The sequence below is a fragment of the Schistocerca nitens genome, chromosome 3 (assembly GCF_023898315.1).
Source record: "Schistocerca nitens isolate TAMUIC-IGC-003100 chromosome 3, iqSchNite1.1, whole genome shotgun sequence".
Taxonomy (NCBI): domain Eukaryota; kingdom Metazoa; phylum Arthropoda; class Insecta; order Orthoptera; family Acrididae; genus Schistocerca; species Schistocerca nitens.
Genome location: NC_064616.1, coordinates 471,720,657 through 471,745,232, shown reverse-complemented (window position 1 = coordinate 471,745,232; position 24,576 = coordinate 471,720,657). Strand labels below are relative to the sequence as shown.

Genomic DNA, 24,576 nt, shown 5'->3' with positions numbered 1-24,576 from the left:
TGTGCTCTAATACCAGTTGGGAGGAAAACAACGAGAGAATTGATGAAGCCACGCTTGTGGATGAATGCCGTTGGCGGAATTCTTAAATGTTTTGAATTTACGTGTGGTAATGAACAGCTTATAGTCAAAATCATCATGTCGGCGAGTCGCATATCGGTCACTGTTACGTCGTGTCGGCGGTTCCATCTCAAAATTCGGTGCACCTTGTCAATTTCTTTCATAATTTCCGAAATGCCCCGTGTTATTATTTTGTGACTTTTCCGTATTTCTAAGTTCCTCTTCCCGTGTTGGAGCGCGAGTGTCCTCTGAAATATGTAATTCTTGTATTACTTGTGCCAACTGATCTTGTACTTCCCGAATTTCTCTTTTGTACTGTGTATTGATTTGATTTTGATTTTGTTTGAATTTTCTAATTTGTTCATACTCTTCAGTGTCAGTGAAGGCTACAGGTCTTGTCTCATTCAGATCATCATCTACCTTTGTAGATAAGTTAGTGAACTGATCTGAAAGTTCGGCTACTTTATCCGTTAGTGAAATTATTTCCTCTGTGTGTTTTTCTGAACCAAGTTTCAGAGTGTCCATTTGTGTTGAAATCGTATCTACTGTGTCTTTTAAGTTTTCCTGAGTTTTTGCAAGTTGCGTAACCGAATCGGTAGATGCAACTGAGTCAATTTTAGCTTGCAAGGTGTCGTGATTTTCATGAACAATAGTTTGCAGTTCTTTTATGGCTGCTTCGTGATTCTGTAATGCATTTTCATGACGCGAAAAAATACGTTGGAAATGCTCACAAATTTGTGTTTGTACGTCGTTACAGACTTTTTGACATTTCGATTCGATTTTATGTAACTCAGTAGTTAAATCTTCACGTGTTTGTTCAAGCGTGGTGTGAAGATTTTGTTCCATTGCGTCTAACTGTTGCTGTGTTTGTCTCTGGTGTTGTTCCGTTGTGTCTAACTTTTGAAGATTTTCTCCCATTTGTTTCTGATTTTGTTCAAGCGTTGTGTCTAACTTTTGTAGCCTTTGTCCCATTTGTTGCATTAACTGTAATAATAATGCACTGGTGTCTGAAACATGTTCTTCAGTGCTTTTCGGCAGTGAATTTGCACCGGCAACATTCACATTTTGACAAGCGTAAAATGTGCCTTGACTCATTTGAGAAAACGGTGAGAACCCAAAACCTGAGTCTACAGTATTTGCAATATTGTGTATTGTATCCTGTCGTTTCGGAATCCTGAGGCGAGCTGTTGCCGATCGATCGATAGATACTGCTTCCCTGTTCACTAATTGTTTCACTGTCTACACCATTATTTGCCGCCCGCTCCATTTCCCTATGCACAATTACCAAATTACTACTTTGAATGTCTGTTAATTCATTACACAGTGGTGCAGATAAGCTACGCTCGTCGTCACTATTATTTCTCAGTTTACTTTCGAGCCTAGTGTTACGTTTTTCACACGCCATTATTGTCACAATATTTCACACGATAACACAGAAAAGCACAATTTGAAGAGCAAAAATAAGAGAACACATTAACATAGCACTGAAAAAAATATCTAGTTAATTGCAAGCGCAGCTGCGAAATACTTGGTGCAAGTTTACATGCATGCCACAACTGTTTTACTGTACAACAATGAAAGACTGCAACTACAAAGGAGATTCTCTCTACAATTACGCGCTAGCAATAAACTAAAGCTACACTAATTACACAAACTACAAGACAAAATCACAAGATTCCAGTGAGGTATCCTCGGCTAAGGGTCGACATATGGAACGTCCCCTTTGAACAATTATACATGACTGTGCTTAAACTGACACACAATATTTTTTTAGCGCAACGCAATCTGACTTTCAAAAATCTCTACAAAAGAATGGCCCTGAGTAACATTAACCTACACCTTTCACAAATCACTTACCTCACAAAAATCTTCGTTACTCGAACTACTGCAATACAGCGAGCGCCAATACTGCCAGCTAAATAAAGGATTCTAACTACTGAAGGCACTAACTACTGATAGGCATAGTTAGCAAATGAAAGATTTTGCTAGAGAACAAACAATGTATTTACCTTAATAGTCATAATATATATAGCAGTTCATGACATCCAGTCTTACAAATTTCAAAACTCCGCCATCTCTCTCCCCACATCCACCACTGCTGGCGGCTCACCTCCAACTGCGCAACGCTATGCGCTGTTAACAGCCAACAGCCCAACACTACAATGGCGAATATTACAACAATGCCACCCAGCCACAGACTGCACACAGCACAGCCAGTGATTTTCATATAGAGCGCTACATGGCGTTACCAATATAAAAACCTAAACAGCCTACTTACACCTTCACCTCATTGACACTCTTCCTTCACGTCTTGCAGCGATCTGCACTGCAAAAGGTGGTTTTTCAGGCTTTTGGCAGGTGGCAACATTAATGTGAATGGACAGTGCATAAACTCCGTGACGAAACCAGAGGACCGCGTGATGCCAATCTGTCACCGTGTCAGACATACGGTGGCATTCAGATGCGATATGGAAGGGCAGTGGTAAGCACACCGCTCACCCGGCGGTCGCCGTTGGTACCATTATTTCTCATTCCAATAGCAACTCAGTTGACATCAAGAGGATGAGTGGACCCCATTATAGTCCTCTCCCCAACCAAAAGTCACTGCCAAGATCGGTAATTGAAGCACGGTCCTCCGTATAGCAGTCAGACGCGCTGACCATTCACCTACTGAGACGGACAATCTGTCACTACAACTTTTATTAAAAATGGAAATGCCGTGTGGCTAGGCCCTCCCGTCGGGCAGACCGTTCGCCTGGTGCAAGTCTTTCGAGTTGACGCCACTTCGGCGACTTGCGTGTCGATGAGGATGAAATGGTGATGATAAGGACAACACAACACCCAGTTCCTGAGCGAAGAAAATCTCCGACCCAGCCGGAAAGCGAACCCGGGCTGTTAGGTATCACATTTCGTCGCGCTGACCACTCAGCTACCAGGGGCGGAAATTCATTAAAAAGAAGATGTTTTTGTGACACTTTTATTGATTTCGCCAACGCTCAATCAAATTAAGCTCACCGCACAAAATACTAATCACCTACTTAAAAGAGCACAATGGATGCTGCAGATGGTTTAGGAAAGGTACCAAAAAAATGGTGCAAATGGCTCTGAGCACTATGGGACTTAACATCTGGGGTCATCAGTCCCCTAGAACTTAGAACTGCTTAAAGCTAACTAACTTAACGACACCACACACATCCATGCCCGAGGCAGGATTGGATCGTGCGACCGTAGCAGTCGAGCGGTTCCGCACTGAAGCGCCTGGAACCGCTCGGTCTCCGCGGCCGGCAGTGTATGAGCCAGTCGTTTGTCTGGAACCAGTACAGTAAAGTTGGGGCAATGTGAAGATGTAACAGAATGGAAGAAAGAAGCTCTCGTGTTTGGACGTGTACATGACCACACCGTGAACGAAGTGGCACTATTTGTTTATACAGCTACGTGGACTCTTCAGCGTGTCTACAAACAGTGGTGTAACACCTGCAGCAATGTAACACAGCGTAAGAACCGCCAACTGGCATTGACTGGAGACGGGTGTGAAGCACTGTCAATGACAATCGGTTTCAAACTCCAAAGGAATTGCTACTGTCAGTGAATGCAAGTCCATCTCAACAAGTGTCCGAGCAAACATTACGAATGGAACAGCATGCATTGGGCATTTGGAGCTGGGCACGCAGCAAAAGGCTATTGCACACCGCATCACATACATGCTGCATGCCTTCAGTGGGCCAAACAACACACAGACTTTACTGTCACTAACTGGAAGCATGCAATGTTGTGCGCCCAGTCGCGATTTTATCTCTTTTTGAAATGATGTAAGGGTCGAGAGCACCGTCAGTCCTATGAGACGTTTAATCCGAAGCGTTTGGAGGTTGAAGATCAGGCTGGAGGTGGTTCCGTAATTTTTGCGTACCATGAGTTGGGCCCCCTCATTCAGGATACGGTGATTATGAACCAGGATGTTTATTTCAACGTTCTCGGTCACCAAGTGTTGCCCTTTCTTCTACATAGGGATGATGAATACGCTAAGAACACTCCTTTCTTTCAAGACCACTCAATCTCAGTCCCACATAAAATATTTGAAACAATGGGTGAAACATAGTAATAAATATTGCCGCAATTTGATAGTTTTGAGGTATGTAATCCTCTGTGAGTAGCTGCTGGTGGATATGACATACCTAAAAAAACTTGGAAACTCTCTTCCTCGTCGAACAGAAGCAGATACGAAGGCTACAGGCTATGTTAGGCGGTATTAGCGTCTTAACTTCTGGGGGTAACTAATAGTTTATGGGTGTGCTCATTTTGCTGAAATCATCAAACCAAGTGAAGTTTTTCCAGATTTAAAAGTGTATAACACTAATTATTTGGCCTGCGAATTCAAGCACGTCTTGCCGAAACATGTTAAAGAAACTAAGCATACTAGTTACCCACACGTATTAATATATTCCGGTTTAGTGTGCGGTGATCGATTAAATTTCGTGGAGAAACCAACGTTTCGTCTCCACTTGCAAAGGATATTTTCAAGAGAGGTTGTAGCTACTATGAAGGTCCGATTAGTACGCTGGCCCGCTGGTAACGTACGTGAAATTTCGTTTGTGTGCGCTCCCACACACGGTAATGACACATATTTTCAAACATTTGAGCGCAATCGGCCGTAGTCCGTAGCTATCGTCTGATACTGCAATCGCTCCACGGTGGGAGTCAAGTACACATCGTTCTGAGCGACATAAAGAGACATTGTTCGCCAAGAACTATAGTAGAAGTACAGGGTGGTTAGAATTGAACTTCGCTACTTAAGATGCCCTACATGAAAAACGATTTGTCGTAGGACGATGAAACATTGTGGAAACATTTGTAAGAGCACGCGGAAGACAAATAACGAAAAAGCACAGAAACATACAAATTTTAATTTGTACATGAAAGAAAAAAAAATGGTTCAAATGGCTCTGAGCACTATGGGACTTAACATCTGAGGTCATCAGTCCCCTAGAACTTAGAACTACTTAAACCTAACTAACCTAAGGACATTACACACATCCATGCCCGAAGCAGGATTCGAACCTGCGACCGCAGCGGTCGCGCGGTTCCAGACTGTAGCGCCTAGAACCGCTCGGCCACTTCGGCCGGCTACATGAAAGATTAACACATGTTAATTGTGTACCATGTTAACGTAACAGGTTACAAAAGTTGCTCAGTGTGACGACTATCTCCATCCACGATGGTCTCGAACCGCACTAGAGATGCCGTTTCACAGTTACTGCCAGCACTTTCTGAACGGTGGATCATGGAGTGTTCCACTGTCGTGACGCAACTCGTGCACTGCTTGAAGATGGCTCATTGCTTCCCCAGCGTTCCCAGCCTTGGCACCAGTAGCTTCTTCAAAAATTTGCGGCGCATTTGGCCATCGGCCTGTCCCAGGAGCAATTCCTAAATTGCTAATTAATTCGAAATTCCAAACTTTGTTCTTCAAACCAAATGGAAAATGAGGACCTCCCCGCGTTCCTTTAATGCGTCGAAACTCTTGAAGAGAAGCTGCACTATTGCTGTTGTTTTGATAAAACAGCTTTACGAGTATAGCCCTTCTCACCTCCAGACCGATGCTGATTGTCTGCAACTGTAACGCAGACTGACGGTTGTGTTTCAACCGTACGTCGCCGGATCGCTACCGGCGCCTAACGGCAAGTGATGACACTAACTCTACTAACAACGCAATTCTACAGAGCGCAGTCTGAAGATCATTCCAAAAACGTTTGGTACCCATGCGGTATATAATTTTCCCTCTACACTGGCTTAAGTAGCGAAAGTTTAGATATAACCACCCTGTGGTGTCCGTTCTTTCGGACATGTCCGAAAGAACAGACACCACATATGCACTGAGGCGACAAAAGTAATGGGATAGCGATATGCACATATACAGACGACGGTAGTATCGCGTACACAAGGTATAAAAGGACAGTGTAGTGATTTGTTGTACTCAATTTATTCATGTGAAGAGGTTTGCGACGTGATTATGGCCGCACGACAGAAATTAACAGATTCTGAACGCGGAATTGTAGTTGGACCTAGACGCATGGGACATTTCATTTCGAGTGGCGAAATGTGGACGTAGGCTATGGCAGCAGACAACTGACGCGAGTGCCTTTGCTAACAGCAAGACATCGCCTGCAGTGCCTCTTCTCGGGTCGTGACCATATTTGTTGCCGCTTAGACGTCTGCAAAACGGAGGCTTTGTCAAATGCGTCCTGATTTCGGTTGGTAAGAGCTTATGGTAGGGTTCAAGTGTGGCGCCGACCTCACGAACCTATGGACCCAAGTTGACAAGAAGGCACTGTGCAATGTGGTGATGGCTCCATAAAGGTGTGGGCTTTGTTTACATTGAAAGGACTGGGTCTTCTGGTCCAACTGAATCAGTCATTCTGGAAATGGTTATATTTGACTACACTGAGACCAGTTGCAGCCATCATGGACTTCATGAGAGTGCGCAGTGTCACTGGGACACAACCGTTGCCGACTGGTTTGAAGAACATTCTGGACAATTCGAGCGAATGACATGGCAAACTAGATCGGGCGACATGAATCACATCGAACATTTATGGGACATAATCGATAGGTCAGTGCGTGCATAAAATACTGCACCGGCAACAGTTTCCCAATTATGGACGGCTATAGAGGTAGCAAGACTCAATATTTCTACAGGGAACTTCAGCGATATTTTTAGTCCATGCTACGTCGAGTTGCTGCAATAGGCTAGGCAAAGGGAGGTCCGACAGAATATTAGAAGGTATCCCATGACTTTTGTCAACTCAGTGTGTAATTAAGGTGAGCCGGCCGCGGTGACCGAGCGGTTCTAGGCGCTTCAGTCCGGAACCGCGCGACTGTTACGGTCGCAGGTTCCAATTCTGCCTCGGGCATGGATGTGAGTCATGTCCTTAGGTTTGTTAGGTTTTAGTAGTTCTAAGTTCTAGGGGAGTGATGACCTCAGAGGTTAAGTCCCAAAGTGCTCAGAGTCATTTGAACCATTTGAATTAAGGTGAGGTCGACCAATGATCAATTCAGTGCAAATGCACACCAGGCACGAAGTCTTATGGGAATCGGCGAAACGGCGAGTAATGAGGAGGATAATAGGCAAGGGCCACTACATTAGTAGTATGTGGATAACTTGAGAATTTGGGTCTGACGGGAGGCGTGCGAGGGTAATCCCTGCAGTTGCGATGACCACTATGTCTGGATGGCGCAGGGGTCAGAGCTTCTGTGCTTAGTAAGCAGAAGACCCGGGCTCGAATCCCGGTCAGACACAAATTTTCAAGTTTCCCCGTTGATCTGAATCAATGCCCACTGGCAGCTAAAGTCTAATTCCTTTGTGTATTGTAGTACTGATGATTTATTACATTTATATTGGATAAACTCCTAATACTAAACTAAGGGGCGAATTTCAGAAGATATGAAACAACCTCCTCTCTTCGGCATCTGTGGAACGTTCGGTTTCATGTGTAACAGTGGCAATTCTTTAAGGACTAAAAAATGTTTAAAGAGATGATCGAAAAAAGAATTGTATCGAAAAATTAACAAAGAGGAAGAAAAAGTATATTTGTTTTTTAAACGGTAAATAATAATGGAAGATACAAATGTGTTCGGTTTTGAACTCTTTTGTTCTTATACCTTTTTTATTCACAACTGACGATTCTTCTTTAACCGATGAAAATGAATAAGGCTTCGAATAAATTTTTTTTATCTGTCATTCACGAATAACGAATAATAATTTTTATCTGTATTCGTTATTAGAATAAATTTTACACAACTCTGGTTGAAAGGCATCGAACTCGTCATATAGAGCGAAGAAACAATAGTGCATGTTCATGAATTTTCCTTAAATAGTGAAAATTTTAAAGCAGAGAGCAATCAGTGGTAAGATTAGCTGTTCAATTGGCGTTACTGAAAGAAAGAAGCCGTAACAATTGATCAGCACGATCTAAACACTAGAAACGGTTTGATAATTAAGTTTCCATGTAGAAGGGAAGCACACTGAGGCTTTTTGGATTTTCTTTCAGATCCTTCTAGGTGTCTTCATTGTGGATGCCGGGACCGTGAGTTCAACTCATCTCGTCCAGAACATGCCTAGTTTTTGCTGTTACTTCACTTAAAAGTTATCGTTCGCCAAAATAAACAGAACCATCTTTGAAGTGTGTAGCATAATGTTATCTGATCCCATATACTTCGAAAGTCTTCGGTTTCGTCACTGTGACTCTTATTCCCCATCCGGTAGTAGTTATTGGGCAATATGCCAGGCTTTTGATGCGTTCTTCAATCGCGGTTCCACGCCGTAATGACTATCGGAAATCGTTCATATTGCCAGAGCTCCTGAATACCGCCTTGATACAGCCTACCCGTTCAAACCGCTTAGAATACATTTATCAAATGTTGATAACAATATGGTTCAAATGGCTCTGATCACTATGGGACTTAACTTCTGAGGTCATCAGTCCCCTACTTAAACCTAACCACATCACACACATCCATGCCCGATACAGGATTCGAACCTGCGACCGTAGCGGTTGCACGGTTCCAGACTGTAGCGCCTAGAACCGCTCGGCCACCCCGGCCGGCTTGATAACAATAGGTATGACACAGTGCATCAGTGCCAGAGTACGAATCCAAAAGTTAGGGATTCGATCACCAGTCGGTCATAGGTCGTTTCTGTCACCAATGGCTTCTTGAAATTATTTCTGTTTCCACCCTTCTGGTTATCAGTAGTTCCAAATATCTGAACTGTGCAACTTCCTCAAAATAACGCGCTTAAGTTTTCATTTTCATTTCTTCTTTGTCTTATACTCTAATCACTTTACTTTTCTTTACGTTAATTTTCATTCAGTACGCGTCCATTCCTCTTGTAAGTCTGACTAGATTTCTTTGAAGAGCTATTCTTTCATCTCCAGGCTGTCTGGGAAAGGGGGGGGGGCAGAGGAGAACATCTGCACTATGTTGTCAAAAGTATTCGGACACCTGGCTGAAAATGACATACAAGTTCGTGGCGCCCTCCATCGGTAGTGCTGGAATTCAATATGGTGTTAGCCCACCCTTAGTCTTGATGACAGCTTCCACTCTCCCAGGCATACGTTCAATCAGGTGCTGGAAGGTTTCATGGGGAATGGCAGCCCATTCTTCACGGAGTACTGCCCTGAGGAGAGGTATCGATGTCTGTCGATGAGGCCTGGTACGAAGTCGGCGTTCCAAAACATACCAAAGGTGTTCTATAGCATTCAGGTCAGGACTCTGTGCCGGCCAGTCCATTACAGGTATGTTATTGTCTTGTAACCACTCCGCCACTGAATGTGCATTAGGAACAGGTGCTCAATCTTGTTGAAAGATGCAATCGCCATCCCCGAACTGCTATTCAACAGTGGGAAGCAAAGCTTAAAACATAAATGTAGGCCTGTACTGTGATAGTGCCATGCAAAACAACAAGGGGTACAAGCCCCCTCAATGAAAAACACGACCACACTATAACACCACCGCCTCCGAATTTCACTGTTGGCACTACACACGCTGGCAGATGACGTTTACCGGGCATTCGCCATACCCACACCCTGCCATTGGATCGCCACATTGTGTACAGTGATTCTTCACTCCACACAACGTTTTTCCATTGTTCAATTGTGCAATGTTCACGCTCCTTACACGAAGCGAGGGGTCGATGGCATTTACGGGCGTGATATGTGGCTTATGAGTAGCCACTCGACCATAAAATCCAAGTTTTCTCTCCTCCCGCGTAACTGTCATAGTATTTGCAGTGGATCCTGATGCAGTTTATAATTCATGTGTGATGGTCTGGATAGATGTCTGCCTATTACACAATACGACCCTCTTCAATTGTCGGCGGTCTCTGTCAGTCAATATACGAGGTCGGCCTGTACGCTTTTGTGCTGTACGCGTCCCTTTACGTTTCCACTTCACTATCACATCAGAAAAAGTGGACCTAGGGTTGTTTAGGAGTGTGGAAATCTAGCGTACAGACGCATGACACAAGTGACACCCTATCACTTGACCACGTTCGAAGTCCGTGAGTTCCGCGAAGCGCCCCATTCTGCTCTCTTACGATGTCTAATGACTACTGAGGTCGCTACTATAGATTACCTGGCCGTAGGTGGCAGCACAATGCACCTAATATGAAAAAAGTATAATTTTGGGAGTGTCCTGATACTTTTGAAATGGTTCAAATGGCTCTGAGCACTATGGGACTCAACTGCTGTGGTCATCAGTCCCCTAGAACGTAGAACTACTTAAACCTAACTAACCTAAGGACATCACACACATCCATGCCCGAGGCAGGATTCGAACCTGCGACCGTAGCAGTCGCGCGGTCCTGATACTTTTGATCACATAGTGTATACTTCTAGAGAAGAAGGGATTAAGGATTACTAATAACTAGAGAAGTTACAGTGGATGGAGAGAAATATATAGGAAGACGGAGAACTAACGTTCTGCATGAAGATAATAGAGAAAAAGACGAGGCTGAGAAACAGTTGGTCTGGAACAGGATCGAATTGAGACAGCAGTAGTGCCAGTAAACTGCCATTAAGCTGAATATTTCATAAGGATGATGATGATGATTATGATGATGATGATGATGATGATGATGATGATGATAATAATACGGCTCCTTGTACATCTGGCAGTGACTTGTAAATGTGGAAAAACACATATTTCGGAGCCTTCGTTAAGCTGTATGTCCCCCTATAATTGGAGATAATTAGAAACGCCGTACAGGTTCAGATTGGGGAACGTAATTAGCCGATACAATGTTTAAAAACATCATACCAACATTTACCTTAATCGGTATAGGGAAGCCATGGAAAATCTATGATTGGACGTGATTCTCAGTCGAGATTAATATGCTGCATTGCAGTACTTTAATAGGAGCGAGTCGCTAATTGCCACGGTGACAGCAGCAACAACAAGAAGTATTTGTATGAAGCTTGACTGGACAGCGGAATCCTCCATGTGTACGGAATATTTTATGGATCCGTCTATTTTAATTAATACACAGATGGTCCATAGGTGTGGAACCACCCTTCTAATATAAAATCAGGTGGATAAGCAGAGATCTTTGGGCAGCCGGTATGAGATGAGAGAGAAAACATGCGAAGCTATGTAACAATATGGCGGCTTTCAAAATCGCTGCCATGTAGGTATGTTCGTAATATTCAGATGGAAAGGGAGTCATCTGACGTATCAAGCACACAAAGAATTTCATGAGAACAACAGTGGTGCTTTTCATTTGAGAATATCTTCATTCATTCTCAGGAGTTGTGACGTTAATTTCTTCCTTATAGGATGTGGTGTGATGGGTGGTAACGTTAACACAAGCTGAACGCATCGAGACAGTCTTGACATTAGGACAGAGGAAGACCCGTGTTATCGCGCGCGAATTCTTAGGATATAATCATGTTTGGCGAATTTGATCGTACTAGTTTGATGCAGATCTGCACGCTAGTTTATCCTGTAAAACCCTCTTCATTTCCGAATAACTATTGCAACATACATCCATTTGAACCTGCTTACTGTATTCATGCCTTGATCTCCCTCTGCAGTTGTTCCCTCTACACTTCCCTCCATTACCAATTTGACGATTTCTTTATGACTGTAGATGTGTCCTGTCAACCAAGCCAGTTGTCCCACAAATTTATTTTTTCTTCAGTTCGATTCAGTATCCCTTGGTTGGTTATTCAATCTACCCGTCTAATCTTCAGTATCTTCCTGTAACTCCACATTTCAAAAGCGTCTATTCCCTTCTTGTTTCAACTGTTCATCATCTACGTTTCATTTTCATACAATACTACAGTCCCGAAAAATACTCGGAGAAAATACTTGCTGACATTTAAATTTACATTCGATGGTAAAACATTCTTCTTTCTCAGGAACTCTTTTCTTCCTGTTGCCAAATTGCATTTTATATCCTCTCCTCCTGGACTGTCATCAATTAATTTGCTACCCAAGTAGCAAACTCATCTACTACTATTAGTGTCTCATTTCATAATCTAATTCTGTCAGTATCACCTGCTTTAATTCGACTTGTTTGTCCTTTTGTTGACGTGTATCTTATATCCCATTTTGAAGACGACTTCCATTCCTTTCAGCTGCTCCTCTATGTTCTTTGCCGTCTGCGGCAGAATTACAGTGACAAGGGGAAACCTCTAAGTTATTCTTTCTTACCTGTGAACCTCAACTCCGTAATTAAAGAACTTCGGGTAGAGGCTACAAACACGTCCCACTCCCTTGCCAACTACTGCTTTCCTTTCGTGTCCTTTGACCCTTTATAACTGCAGTATGATTTCTGTACAAATTATAAATAATGTTTTGTGCCTTGTATATTATACTTGCTATCTTCAGAAATTCTGGGAGTAGATCCCAGTCTGTCTTCTAAGATTAATCGTAGTGTCATTATTGTTGAATATATGATTGTATATATAAAGATCATGTCTTGCAAGTAACGCCGTGATTCAAGGTCGAGAAATGGTCGTGAACCAGTACGTTAAGATAAATCGTTCGTTAGTCATACGAGCAGTTCTAATGCTTCTGCATCATGTCTGTACATTTTTTCAGGAAGAAAAGTGAAATATTTGTCTATATTGCACCTTTCCCGTGGAGTTAGTTAGTGTTAAGTATGTTTGTGTAGCTGCATATGCTATATTTATATAACTAATCAGACTAACTGAAAATCATTTCTTCTTCTAGGATTTTCCAAAGTAATCTTCCACGCCTGGCAGTACATCAGGATCCTTTAGGACGTGTAGCAAGGAAAACGAAGGTAAAGTAGTGACTAGTTTGGCTAATTAATTATATTAGTACTTTTGTATATTGTAGTTTCAGTAACTGCACGTTACCCTTTAATCAAATGGTTCAAATGGCTCTGAGCACTATGGGACTCAACTTCTGAGGTCATTAGTCCCCTAGAACTTAGAACTAGTTAAACCTAACTAATCTAAGGACATCACAAACCTCCATGCCCGAGGCAGGATTCGAATCTGCGACCGTAGCGGTCTTGTGGTTCCAGACTGCAGCGCCTTTAACCGCACGGCCACTTCGGCCGGCCACCCTTTAATCGCTGGCTGTAACAGTGCAGGGTACGCTGAGACTTGCAACGCAAGTTTTATATAAAAGTTAATCTGTAGGGATGAAATAGATTAAACCAATTCTGATTAAAAAGTAAATGATGAACATAGAAATTTTTGATTGGGTAAAGAAAGAAACGGAGTAAAAGAAAAGAAAAAGCAAGAAAAGAAAAGAAAAAGTAGTCATCGATGCGAAGATTGTTTTGGACACGACTGTACTTGAGGCGTTGTCATATTCGAAGTTGCACTCCAGACTGTGGACTGATTTACGCATTAAATACAGGGAGCCTACGCTTTAACACGTAATATGAACCACTGTGCAACTTTGACAACGCTCTGTTTATGTGAAAAATACAGGGGAGATGGTAGCGACGAGTGACATAAAAAGTTCTAGAATGGGACATATATCGAACACCAAGTTTTTGCATAAGTAGTCTTCACAATAAGATACGGAGGCTAAATTGATTAAAGTGCGCCGTAGATGATACTTAAAGAGGTACAAGAAGAGGAAGGCGGACGGCACACGAGGGCGGGGATCAGCGCTGTCGGTTTTAGATTTTGGATTACACAAGAAGCGTTGCAGTTCATCTACAGGCTGTTCTACCAAGGAACTACCACGTTTTTCTCATCCCCTTCTATTACGGTTTCTTTCCTTGCAGCTGATCCGATAATCTTACCTTGTTATGTCTCGCTCTTTCTTTGATCAGTCAACTTCTGCTCCACATGGATTCATTCTGCACTGCTTCCACACATTTCTGTTAGAGATCATTATTCGCATTCGACAAGAACATAATGATGTGCGTACATAAAATTCCAGGTGGATATTGGGAAAACAGCTGTTATTGTAACTTACAAGTAGTTACGATGACACCTTGGCCGTATTTACTGGTTTCATTCGTACGCAACTAGTTTCGGCGTTACAGTCCACTACCTTCGGTCTCTCTATGACGTTGGGTGGTCACGTTGATACCATGACTCATTTCGAAAGTCAAAAATATCGGCGTCCGCTGAAATGAAGTTTCTTATCGCCCATAGTGTGCACCGTGGCAGTTTTGCTGATTCAAAAGGCAAAGTGAAGCCCGGGAACAAAGTCGCGGAGAGTTTTAAAATACACTGGTGTCCAAAATTAAAGCAAGAAAGGAAAATTTTGCAAGGTTTCGTTTATTCTGCCACAAAACTGTAAAAACAGGTGATAGTAAAGTAGAAACAATGTGAGGAATACAGAACGCAATCAACTGCAACGTGCGTAACGGTAGCCATAAATGTTCTTCGTTTTTTTCTAACGTAACAGATTTGCACACACATTCTGGAAACTGGTTAAAGTGCTCACTAAGGGGTGTGACCACCACTGGCACCAGTGCAGTCCTGACAACGACGGGAAATGCTGTGAATGATGTCATCAATAGCATGTTGAGGCAATAACGCCATTTCTTCCTGCAGAGCTGCTCACAAGTCTTGGAGAGTGGTCGATGGACGCTGACGTGATGCAACCCGGCTCCCTAGTGCATGACAGACATGCTCTATAGGATTCAAATAAGGAGAGCGATCATGCCACGCCATGTGTGCAGTATCTTCCGTTTCCAGAAAACATCAACCACCCGTGCTCCTGTGAGGTCGAGCATTATCGTCAACAAGACGAAGTCTGGGCCCACAGCACGTCGCAACAACCGCCCACTAGATCACAAGATCTCCTCACGGTACCTGACAGCAGTTAAATCCTGCTGATTCACCTCTACAATTTCATGAAGAGGTCTTCGAGTGGTGTACATAATCTCTGCCCACACCATTAGGAATCATCCTCGATATCGATCTCTTTCCACAATGTTTGGGTTCCGAAATCGTGTTCCACGTTCCCTCCAGATGCGAATCCGTCGAGAATCACTCTCCAGACCACACCGAGACTCATCTGTGAAAAGATCATTAGCCCACCGTTCGACCGTCCAGGTGGCATGTTGACGGCTCCACTCCAGACCTTCCCTTCTGTGAAGTCACGCCAGAGGTAAACAGAAAGCAGGCTTCCAACAATAAAGGCCACTCTACTGAAGCCTTCTGTACACCGTTTGCCTCGATACAACACGTCCAGGGGGTGCTGCGAGGTCAGATGCCAGGTGCAATACAGTACTAAGGCGGTACCGTCGCGTCCTTACATCCAAATAACGGTCCACTCTTGCTGATGTTACATTACCTCGCTTGACAGGTGCGCTAACGTCATTGCTGGCGTGGTTGTTCGTTGATCGGAATGCCATCTTCCGTGCAGAACACGATCGTAACGACATCTGTTGACAGTTTGTATGATTGTATCGTGAATTAGACTTAGGACGGGGAAATATCAGTTTGTTGCTTTAATTTTGGACACCATTGCAAGTATAGGGCTGAGGATAAGAAGGTAGTGTGTCACGATACTGTTCATTCTCTCTATCGAAAAAGTAATGAGGTAAATTCTTGATAAGAATCTTGAAGGAATCGGGGTCTAAGGAGAGGATATAACACATGTCGCACATGCCGGCGACGTGACCCTGTTGTCCAAATCCAAGGAAGGACTGGTTGATGCGGATGAGCGACAGTGTGGAGACAGCAGAGAGCAAGATCGTTTTCCTGGTGAGTGATTCGAAGACCGAGTAGCCGGCCGCTGTGACCGAGCGGTTCTAGGCGCTTCAGTCCGGAACCGCGCTGCTGCTACGGTTGCAGGTTCGAATCCTGCCCCGGGCATGGATGTGTGTGATGTCCTTAGATTAGTTAGGTTTAATTAGTTCTAAGTTCTAGGCGACTGATGACCTCAGAAGATAAGTCGCATAGTGCTCAGAGCCATTTGAACCAGTTTAAGTAGTTCTAAGTCTAGGGGACTGATGACCTCAGATGTTAAGTCCCATAGTAAACAAAACTATTGTTCGCCGTAGGCAGAGAGGGGTGCTGCTGAGATTGTCAGGCGGCTTCGAAACTACATCCCAAGATGCCCTGTCTGTGATACTAGGTGTCTTTCCGATCGAAATAACTATTAAATACCGTGACGCAGCATACTGGTTAAAGAAGGCAGTAGTGATCGGGTAAGAGCTATAACAGGAGAAGACATTCAAGTCAAATTACACTTAAAAAATTGGCGCCTAGGTACTTGGCAGAGAGACTGGGATATGAGTGACAAGGGCCGTAGGGTCCACGACTTCTTCCCAAACATCAGGGAGAGACTACAAATGAAATACATAGATTCGAGTCGAGGCATGATACACTTTTTGACCGGTCATGGGCCTTACCCATCACACCTACACCGCATGAATCTCAGGGAAAGTGATACATGCACATGTGGGGACATTGGGACCCCTGCACACACGATTATCTCCTGCATGCTATACACACATATACGGCAGTCAGATCTGAGACAGTTTAATATTTACAACTCCATTAGGGACCCAGTTACTAGGACAGAAATAAATAACACAGCAGACAAAATTTCAAGAGAATTACAAGTAGAGTTCAACAGAGGAAGACAATGGAGACACAGATTGAGAGAACGGAGATCCTCAACTAATAACAGTAGTACTGAGAATTCTGATAATGATGTTACTGATAACGGATAATATAACCGATTCACGTATATAATACATTGTAGTGAAACAAGGTGTGAGGTTATGAAACTAACTGTAATAAGAAAATGTAATTAATTTGAATGTGGAAGTTCGTAAAAGTATAAAATGAATAGCATAAAATATATTAGAGTAGTTTCAGACACAGAAATTGGATAGAAAATTCCTGGTGAGAGGGCCACAGCTCGATGTTATTCCGAGCGCTGCACCTCACACCAGCACCAATAATATATGTAATGTATCATTGTGTTAAAGTGACAGTAAATAATTAAGATGTAGAATATGGATACATAAATCTGAATATTAGCATTTAGGGTGAGGCGAAAAGCGGCAGTCTCGAGGACTTTTCCGGGACTTCCCTCTCATGGTCTTGTTGGTGAAGGGATTTTTGGTAAATACTTTTCTAATTTTCTTCATTAAAACATGTATTCTTTATATTAAAATAACTATAGATTTTTGTATTATTCAACATAACATATATGTCACTTTGTTTTTTTTCTTTTCTTTTCTAATTATTAAAATGCTGCTCTGAACTAGTAATAACTGCCAGACACTGCATATGGTCCGCCTCCACGGGGCGGGACATGGGCAACGGCACATCAGTCACTCAGGTAGATGTACTGTGTGTAGCTTGTGTGGGTGTATGTTAATCATTCTGTGGGTTCTCCCCTATACGTGGCATTGAGTGACTGATGTGACGGCTAAGAGACCAACTGCAGTATTTACAGCCCGCTATATTATAAAGGCAGCGGGCTTATATGGCAAGCAGCAAATGAAAAAAAAAGTGCTTAGAGCCATTTGAACCATTTGAAGATCGAGTATCCGCTGCTGAGCAGGACTCGCGTCTATTCGAGAGGCTCACTCCAGCATCTGTTAGCCGGAACCCGATACTGCAGCAGGGATCATGATTTTAAATACCTGAGACTGATTTTTACAGAATACTTACCATGTGAGGCTGAGATCAAAGGGAGGATCCAGGCCGGTAGCATACGCAGGAAAATGAGAATCGGCTGTGTAAGGCGCTGCAAGAATCATTGGCTGAGCACTACATGCGTTCCGAAGTCAGCAGAAGTCAAAGCAAGCAGTTCTTGTGGGTGGTAAGGCTGGAGCAGCGTTTCCCGTAATACTCGCCAAACAGTACTTTGCGAAACATTCATTTCACGTGCAACTGATAGAGTGGTGATTTCAGGTGCCTCATCCACTCGAACAAGCACGGTATCTACTAAGTCGGGAGTCCGTGTAGTTCGTCGGTTTCCTCGGTACCAGTTGCCCTGTTTCAGTGAATCGTCGGAACACTCTTCCAAACATGATGTGAGCCGGACTTCTTCTAGGCGGATATTTGATACTACACAACCTGCTCCCATTTGCTTGCCCATACACGAAAATCATGTCTGCAAATTCGGTCAACGGGTACAGCTCCATTTGGTTACAGCTGATCGACGTAACTACTTCAACTTGTAAACGCAAACTGCAGTCTGCTGCAGTATAGACATTGTACAAAAGGATTGCTAATATCAGTACACTGTACGACGTATGCGTTCGATTAGTTATTATCTCGAACTCTACATGTAAGTGCTCGTTGGGATTTCCTACTATACAATCTTAGAAACAACAGTATCGGTACATGTGTTTCACAGTCAGAGGTATAAGAACGATTTCCCCTTATAACTCCCGACTAGGTCGTTTCCCGACTAGGGTCCCTTAACTCAACTTGATGCTTTGCTCTTCTGCATAATCCCTGAATGTTTTTAACAGCATTAGGGATTCACCCTCTATGTGCAGGCCATGCTACTGGGATGGACAAACATCGTTCAAACATCGTTGGCCTTTAAAGTCCTTGGATTTTACTCCCCGCGGAAGAAGACGATTAGGAAGGTAAAGTAAACGAAGCGAGACAGAAACCACGAGGACATGCTGCAGATCAGCGTAGTGGGTGACTGACGGCAGAAAGCATGATATTCAATCCAGTGGAAGGGAAATCTTGTAAGTGAGCGCGGTCGTCGCAGCCTGGTCGCATAAAGTACGGCGAAAAAAGGATGCGACTTCCGCTTGCTCATTACCAGATGGGTGTAATGACTTGCGTTGAATTGCGAACCGCTTCACAATGTCTTAGGCCGGTATTACACTATCAAATTTCTTTGTCAAAGTTTTGATCAAAGATGTGATCAAATATTCCGTCAAATATATTTGACAAAGATCTTTGACGTAGCGCCAGAAGGGGTATTACACTGTCATCAAATTTTTCGTCAAAGTTCAAGATGGCTGACAACACCAAGTTGTTATTAACCGCAGCAGTTGCACGTACCGCAATTGCATTGTGTGCACATACGGAAGTGGGGGGAAAAAAGGAACCATACATACGAGGTTCCTGGGATTACAACCTGATAATAAATTCAGTTGGGAGGAGCATACCACAGAACTGCAAAAACGCCTTAACAAATCTGTATTTGCAATTCGTGTGTTAGCAGACATAGGCGACATAAAAATGAAAAACCTTGCATACTTTGCCTACTTTCATTCCATAATGTCATATGGTATAAAATTTTGGGGTAAATCTTCAAGTCAAACAAAAGTGTAATACGTATTATTTGTGGAGTAAATTCCCGGATGTCCTGCAGAAACCTCTTCAAAGAACTGGGTATACTAACTACTGCCTCTCAGTGTATTTACTCCTTAATGAAATTTGCCCTAAATAATATATCTCTTTTACCAACAAACAACTCAGTTCATACATACAATACCAGGAAAAAAATGATCTGCACAAGGACTTAAAAGCACTTACTTTAGCTCAAACGGGGGTTCACTACTCAGGAACACTCATCTTCAATAATTTGCCAGCAAACATAAAAAATTTAGTTACAAATAAGGATCAGTTTAAAAGGAGCCTGAAATACTTACTAGTGGCCAACTCCTTCTACTCCATTGACGAAATTTTTAATAGAAACAAATGATGTATTGCACATATTCATACTATTTTTATTGTTATTTCAGCTTAAAAAAAATGACATGTTCCACATCCACGAGGATCTCCTCAGCACGGATCTATGGAACGAAAAACTAATATAATCTGGGTGAAGCCATGGGTTTTACGACGACACGATAAAAGCATTCAACAAAACTTGTTACGTGAGCTTATAGTGGAAGACGTCAAGTCGTACATCAGTTACTTAACAATGGATGAGCATACATTTCTGTATGTGCTCAGTGAAGTGTATCCTCATATCACGAAGCACAATATTCACTTAAGAACTGGTACATCTTCAGAAGACAGGCTCATTGTAACACTCTGATTCCTTGCTACAGGAGAGGGTTATGTTATGTTAGGTTAGGTCGGGTCGAGTCGGGTTTTGTATTCAGGGTGCCTCACGTTGTAAAACACCTCATCAGCTTCAAACATCTCTATTAATTTTGTAGTTGTCGGCACACACCAACTGTAATTACCGGCAATGTTTATAATAACGCTACAGACGACAGAATGCTGCAGCGATGCTAGCGCTCCATGTGGTAACATGTAACATTGCAGTGAACAGAAGACAAGCGACTTCTTTGATCAAATCTACAGCGGGCCCTAGATTTGATCAAATATTGGACGACATTTGACAAAGTTCCTATTACACCATCAAATATCTTTGACAAAGACTTTTGACAAAGATATTTGACAAAGAAATTTGATAGTGTAATACCGGCCTTACGGAGGGAGGGCAGAAGGTACATGTTTTTGTCTGATAGTTACGTAAAGTACATCTCCGTAGATTCGAAAGTTCTTGGAATGGTGTGTGGCAGTTTAACAACCGGACTGGTGCTGCTACCGGAAAACTGCGAGCGCACCGCGGCAGGTTGACCACATTTGTATCAATTTGTGATTCCCCCACCCTTCTTCAAAGAATAAATAACCTGGAAGCAGTCTTCATCGCTTAACTTTTTTAATGGTGACCAGTTTCGAACCGAGCGAGGTGGCGCAGTGGTTAGCACACTGGACTCGCATTCGGGAGGACGACGGTTCAATCCCGTCTCCGGCCATCCTGATTTAGGTTTTCCGTGATTTCCCTAAATCGCTTCAGGCAAATGCCGGGATGGTTCCTTTGAAAGGGCACGGCCGATTTCCTTCCCCATCCTTCCCTCACCCGAGCTTGCGCTCCGTCTCTAATGACCTCGTTGTCGACGGGACGTTAAACACTAACCACCACCACCACCACCACCACCACCACCACCAGTTTCGACCTTTTTATCATAAAATCTTCGGACCATGAAACCGGTCATCATTAAAGAAGCTAAGCGATCAAGACTGCTTCCAGTTTATTTATAATAATTACAGATCGCTGTTTTCCTGTATAAGAAGTATGTTCTTTAAAATGTTATCAGAGAATGGCACAAGATGTAATGGGGTCTCCGTTGTACCTGATGAAAATACAGTCTTCATTACAACGATGGCTTCTTTACTTGCTCCGAAAAGAGAACAAGCGGAGAACACGTAAAATATAATCCATTGCCACAGTAATCTTCTGAGTATTTACAACTATCTTTAAATACTAAAGTATCGCTTGATAGTGACAGTTTTACAAGACTGTTCATTTAAATTACATAGACATGATGTTCACAGTTAAAGTAAGAGGATTCCTTTTGGTACTCAGCATCTGCAGCAACATCTGCAAAGAACGTGTACGCACAAGTGTTTCAGAACATACAGTTTATCGTACATTGTTGAACATGGAGTTCCGCAGCAGACCACCTCTACGTGTTCACATGTTAACCCAGTGACATTGTCAATTACTGTTGCAGTCGGCAAAGGGCCATTGGGATTCGACCGTCGATCTATGGAAAAGTGTTGGCTGTTCGGGTGAATCACATATTTGTTACACTAGATCGCTGGTCGTCTCCACAGACGCCGTCATCGAGGTGAAAGGCGACTCAAAACTTGCACCGCGCCACGTACGCAGGCAGGTTCGAGCAGTATTATGCTAGGGGAGACATTCTCCTGCGTTTGCCGGGGTCCTGGGGTGGTAGTCGATGACACGCTGACAGCTGCGAACCACCTGCATGCCTTCATGCTTGATGTCATCTTTCAGCAACATAATTTCCCGTGTCTAGGAGCCAGAGATGTTATACAGTTGGTTCAGGAGCGTTGTAATGAACTTACGTTGATGTCTCGGCAACCAAATTCGCCTGATGTAAATCCTATGAAACCCGTCTGGGTCGCTATTTGGCGCCATCACTGCGTACCCAAATCAGTGGCCCGTTATTTGCACGAATTACATGACCTGTGCGTAGACATTTAATGCCACATACCTCCACAAACCTACCAAAAAACCGTCGGATCTCTAATAGGCAAAATCAGTGATGTATTTCGTTCTAAAGACGGAAAAACAACCTATTAAGCAGTTGGTCACAAAGTTCTGGCTCATCAGTGTAGATTGAATAATCTGGGGGATAGAATACAAAACCTGCTCTCACTGCATTTCGTTGGTTCTTAACTAAAACATGTTACATCGTGACGATCGGACATGACTGAGAGGTGGAAATCAGAGGGAACGCGCTTCGTATGAAACTAACTCATCTTTCCTGTTTCTTTCCCTTTTCCCGTATCTACAAGGGACCGGCGTGGTTGTTACCGGATGTGTCAGTATTAATGATAGAAGGTGGCGGTATGCTTTTCTTGTTGCCATCCCTTTAATCCCCGGGACGGAATTCGTGCACCCCAACTATCTGCGTACAGTGTTATGCATGTGAAAGTGTGCGAACGCCTTCTAAACGTTTGCAAATCATGTGATTGAGGCAGATCGTGGGTACGAAACCGCTATTGACGTATTAGGATGTGGGGAAACCACCTAAGGCTGCGGGAATAGTGGCACCGATGTCTATGGGTTCTACCGACGACCGACATCGGACGAAGGCGGTCGAACTTTTCTAATCAATACGCCACTACTTGCGCGGTCACAATGCAGCCGATCACATCGCCCGAAAGTACGGATTTCGAACGACAGTCGGTGAAATTCAAATCAGTTTTTTTTTCCTTCGGTTGTATTTTATTGGTGGACACGAAACATGGACTGCGAGAAAGTTCAAATGGTTCAAATGGCTATAAGCACTATGGGACTTAACTTCTGAGGTCATCAGTCCCCTAGACTTAGAACTACTTAAACCTAACTAACCTAAGGACATCACACATATCCATGCCCGAGGCAGGAATCGAACCTGCGACCGTAGCAGCAGCGTGGTTTCGAATTGAAGTGCCTAGAACCGCTCGGCCACAACGGCCGGGGGACTACGAGAAAGTGACACGTTTGATCAGAGTAGGAATTTGTGACATCTGGATGACGAAAAGTATCATAATCAGGATATCGTTCGGAATCTGTGGAATGAAATCGTAGGTTTGTTGGAAATCACAAATAGACAAAATCTTAATCGGAAATTTTAGGCTTAAATTATAGCCTCAAAAAATATGAACGTTTGAGAAGGATGGCGTATCTTACTCTTAAAGTCACTGTAATACATCTTTCTTGTGTTGTGGTAGGTGGATATTAATTGTCTACAAATAATAATAATAATATCATCCCAACAGAGCGGTGATGCTGTTACATGATATTGTTTGCAAATGTGGTGTATGTATTTCCACTTTTCATTGGTTAAGGTGTTCAGAGTATCTTACACTAAGCACTGTCATTCAGCATACGCATGAAAGACAAACAATCATTGGAGGTTAATTGACGTAAGTATGTACAACTTCAAATAAATTCAGCGAAACAGTTTTAAAAATTTTGTTCATCAGGGTCACCCCGAATGATCTAGAGTATGTGAAGCAAAACCCATACACGAAACACTTTCGGATAATGAAAGCTAATTTCGAGTACTTGGAGACGTGTGATTCGAGCTCTATTAAAAAAAACTAATACATTGAAGATGCAGTGCTGGCTCAAGTAAAACTAGAAGTGACCATCCGATATTTTATATCTGGTGATTATATCTTTCTAATATTTAGGCGTATTCCATGTTCTGAAGAGTACAGTTCCCAAGTTTGTGTGTGATATGATGGATGCTATTTGGTGAATACCGGTCTGGTCCCCACGTCCTGCCTCAGTTCCACGACTCACAGACATTTGAAACACATCTGCACTTTTCCATGATTTACACTAGACGCAGACAGATGGGGTACTCTGATTCCGTCCCGGGGGGGTACGGGGTGGCGACAGGAAGTGCATCCGGCCACCCCTTCAAATTAACATGCCAAATCCGATTTAACCACGCCAAGCCCGCGCAAAATGCGGGACAAAGGCGCAAGTGATAGATAGAATAGAATGATGGATGCTATTTACGATTCGCTAAACACTAACTCAAAAGCTAATACACTGAAGCGCCAAAGAAACTGGTATAGACATGCGTATTCAAATACAGAGATATGTAAACAGGCAGAATACGGCGTTGCGTTCGGCAACGTCTATATAAGACGACAAGTGGCTGGCGCATTTGCTAGATCGGTTATTGCTGCTACAATGGCAGGATATCAAATTTTAAGTGAATTTCAAGGTGGTGTTACAGTCGGCGCACTAGAGATGGGAAATAGCAGCTCCGAGGTAGCGATGAAGTGGGATTTTCCCGTGCGACCATTTCACGAATGTACCGTGAATATCAGAAATCCGGTAAAACATCAAATCACCGACATCGCTGCGGCCGGGAAAAGATCCTGCAAGAACGGGACCAACGACGACTGAAGAGAATCGTTCAACTTGACCGAAGTGCAAATTGCTGCCGATTTCAATGCTGGGCCGTCAACAAGTGTGAGCACGCAAGCCATTCGATGAAAAATATTCGATATTGGCTTTCGCAGCCGAAGGCCCACTCGT

General features: G+C 43.2%; 1 protein-coding gene across 2 annotated transcripts in view; it reads left to right on the top strand.

Annotated features, from left to right (window-relative positions):
* The window catches only part of LOC126248401 (1-acyl-sn-glycerol-3-phosphate acyltransferase alpha-like), an 824,096-nt gene that overhangs the window by 521,728 nt on the left and 277,792 nt on the right, over nucleotides 1-24,576 (top strand). For both annotated transcript variants that reach the window (XM_049949347.1, XM_049949348.1), the window contains exon 3: nucleotides 12,784-12,856. The gene's annotated coding sequence lies outside the window, so the exon portion shown is untranslated. The remainder of the gene's footprint in view (nucleotides 1-12,783; nucleotides 12,857-24,576) is intronic.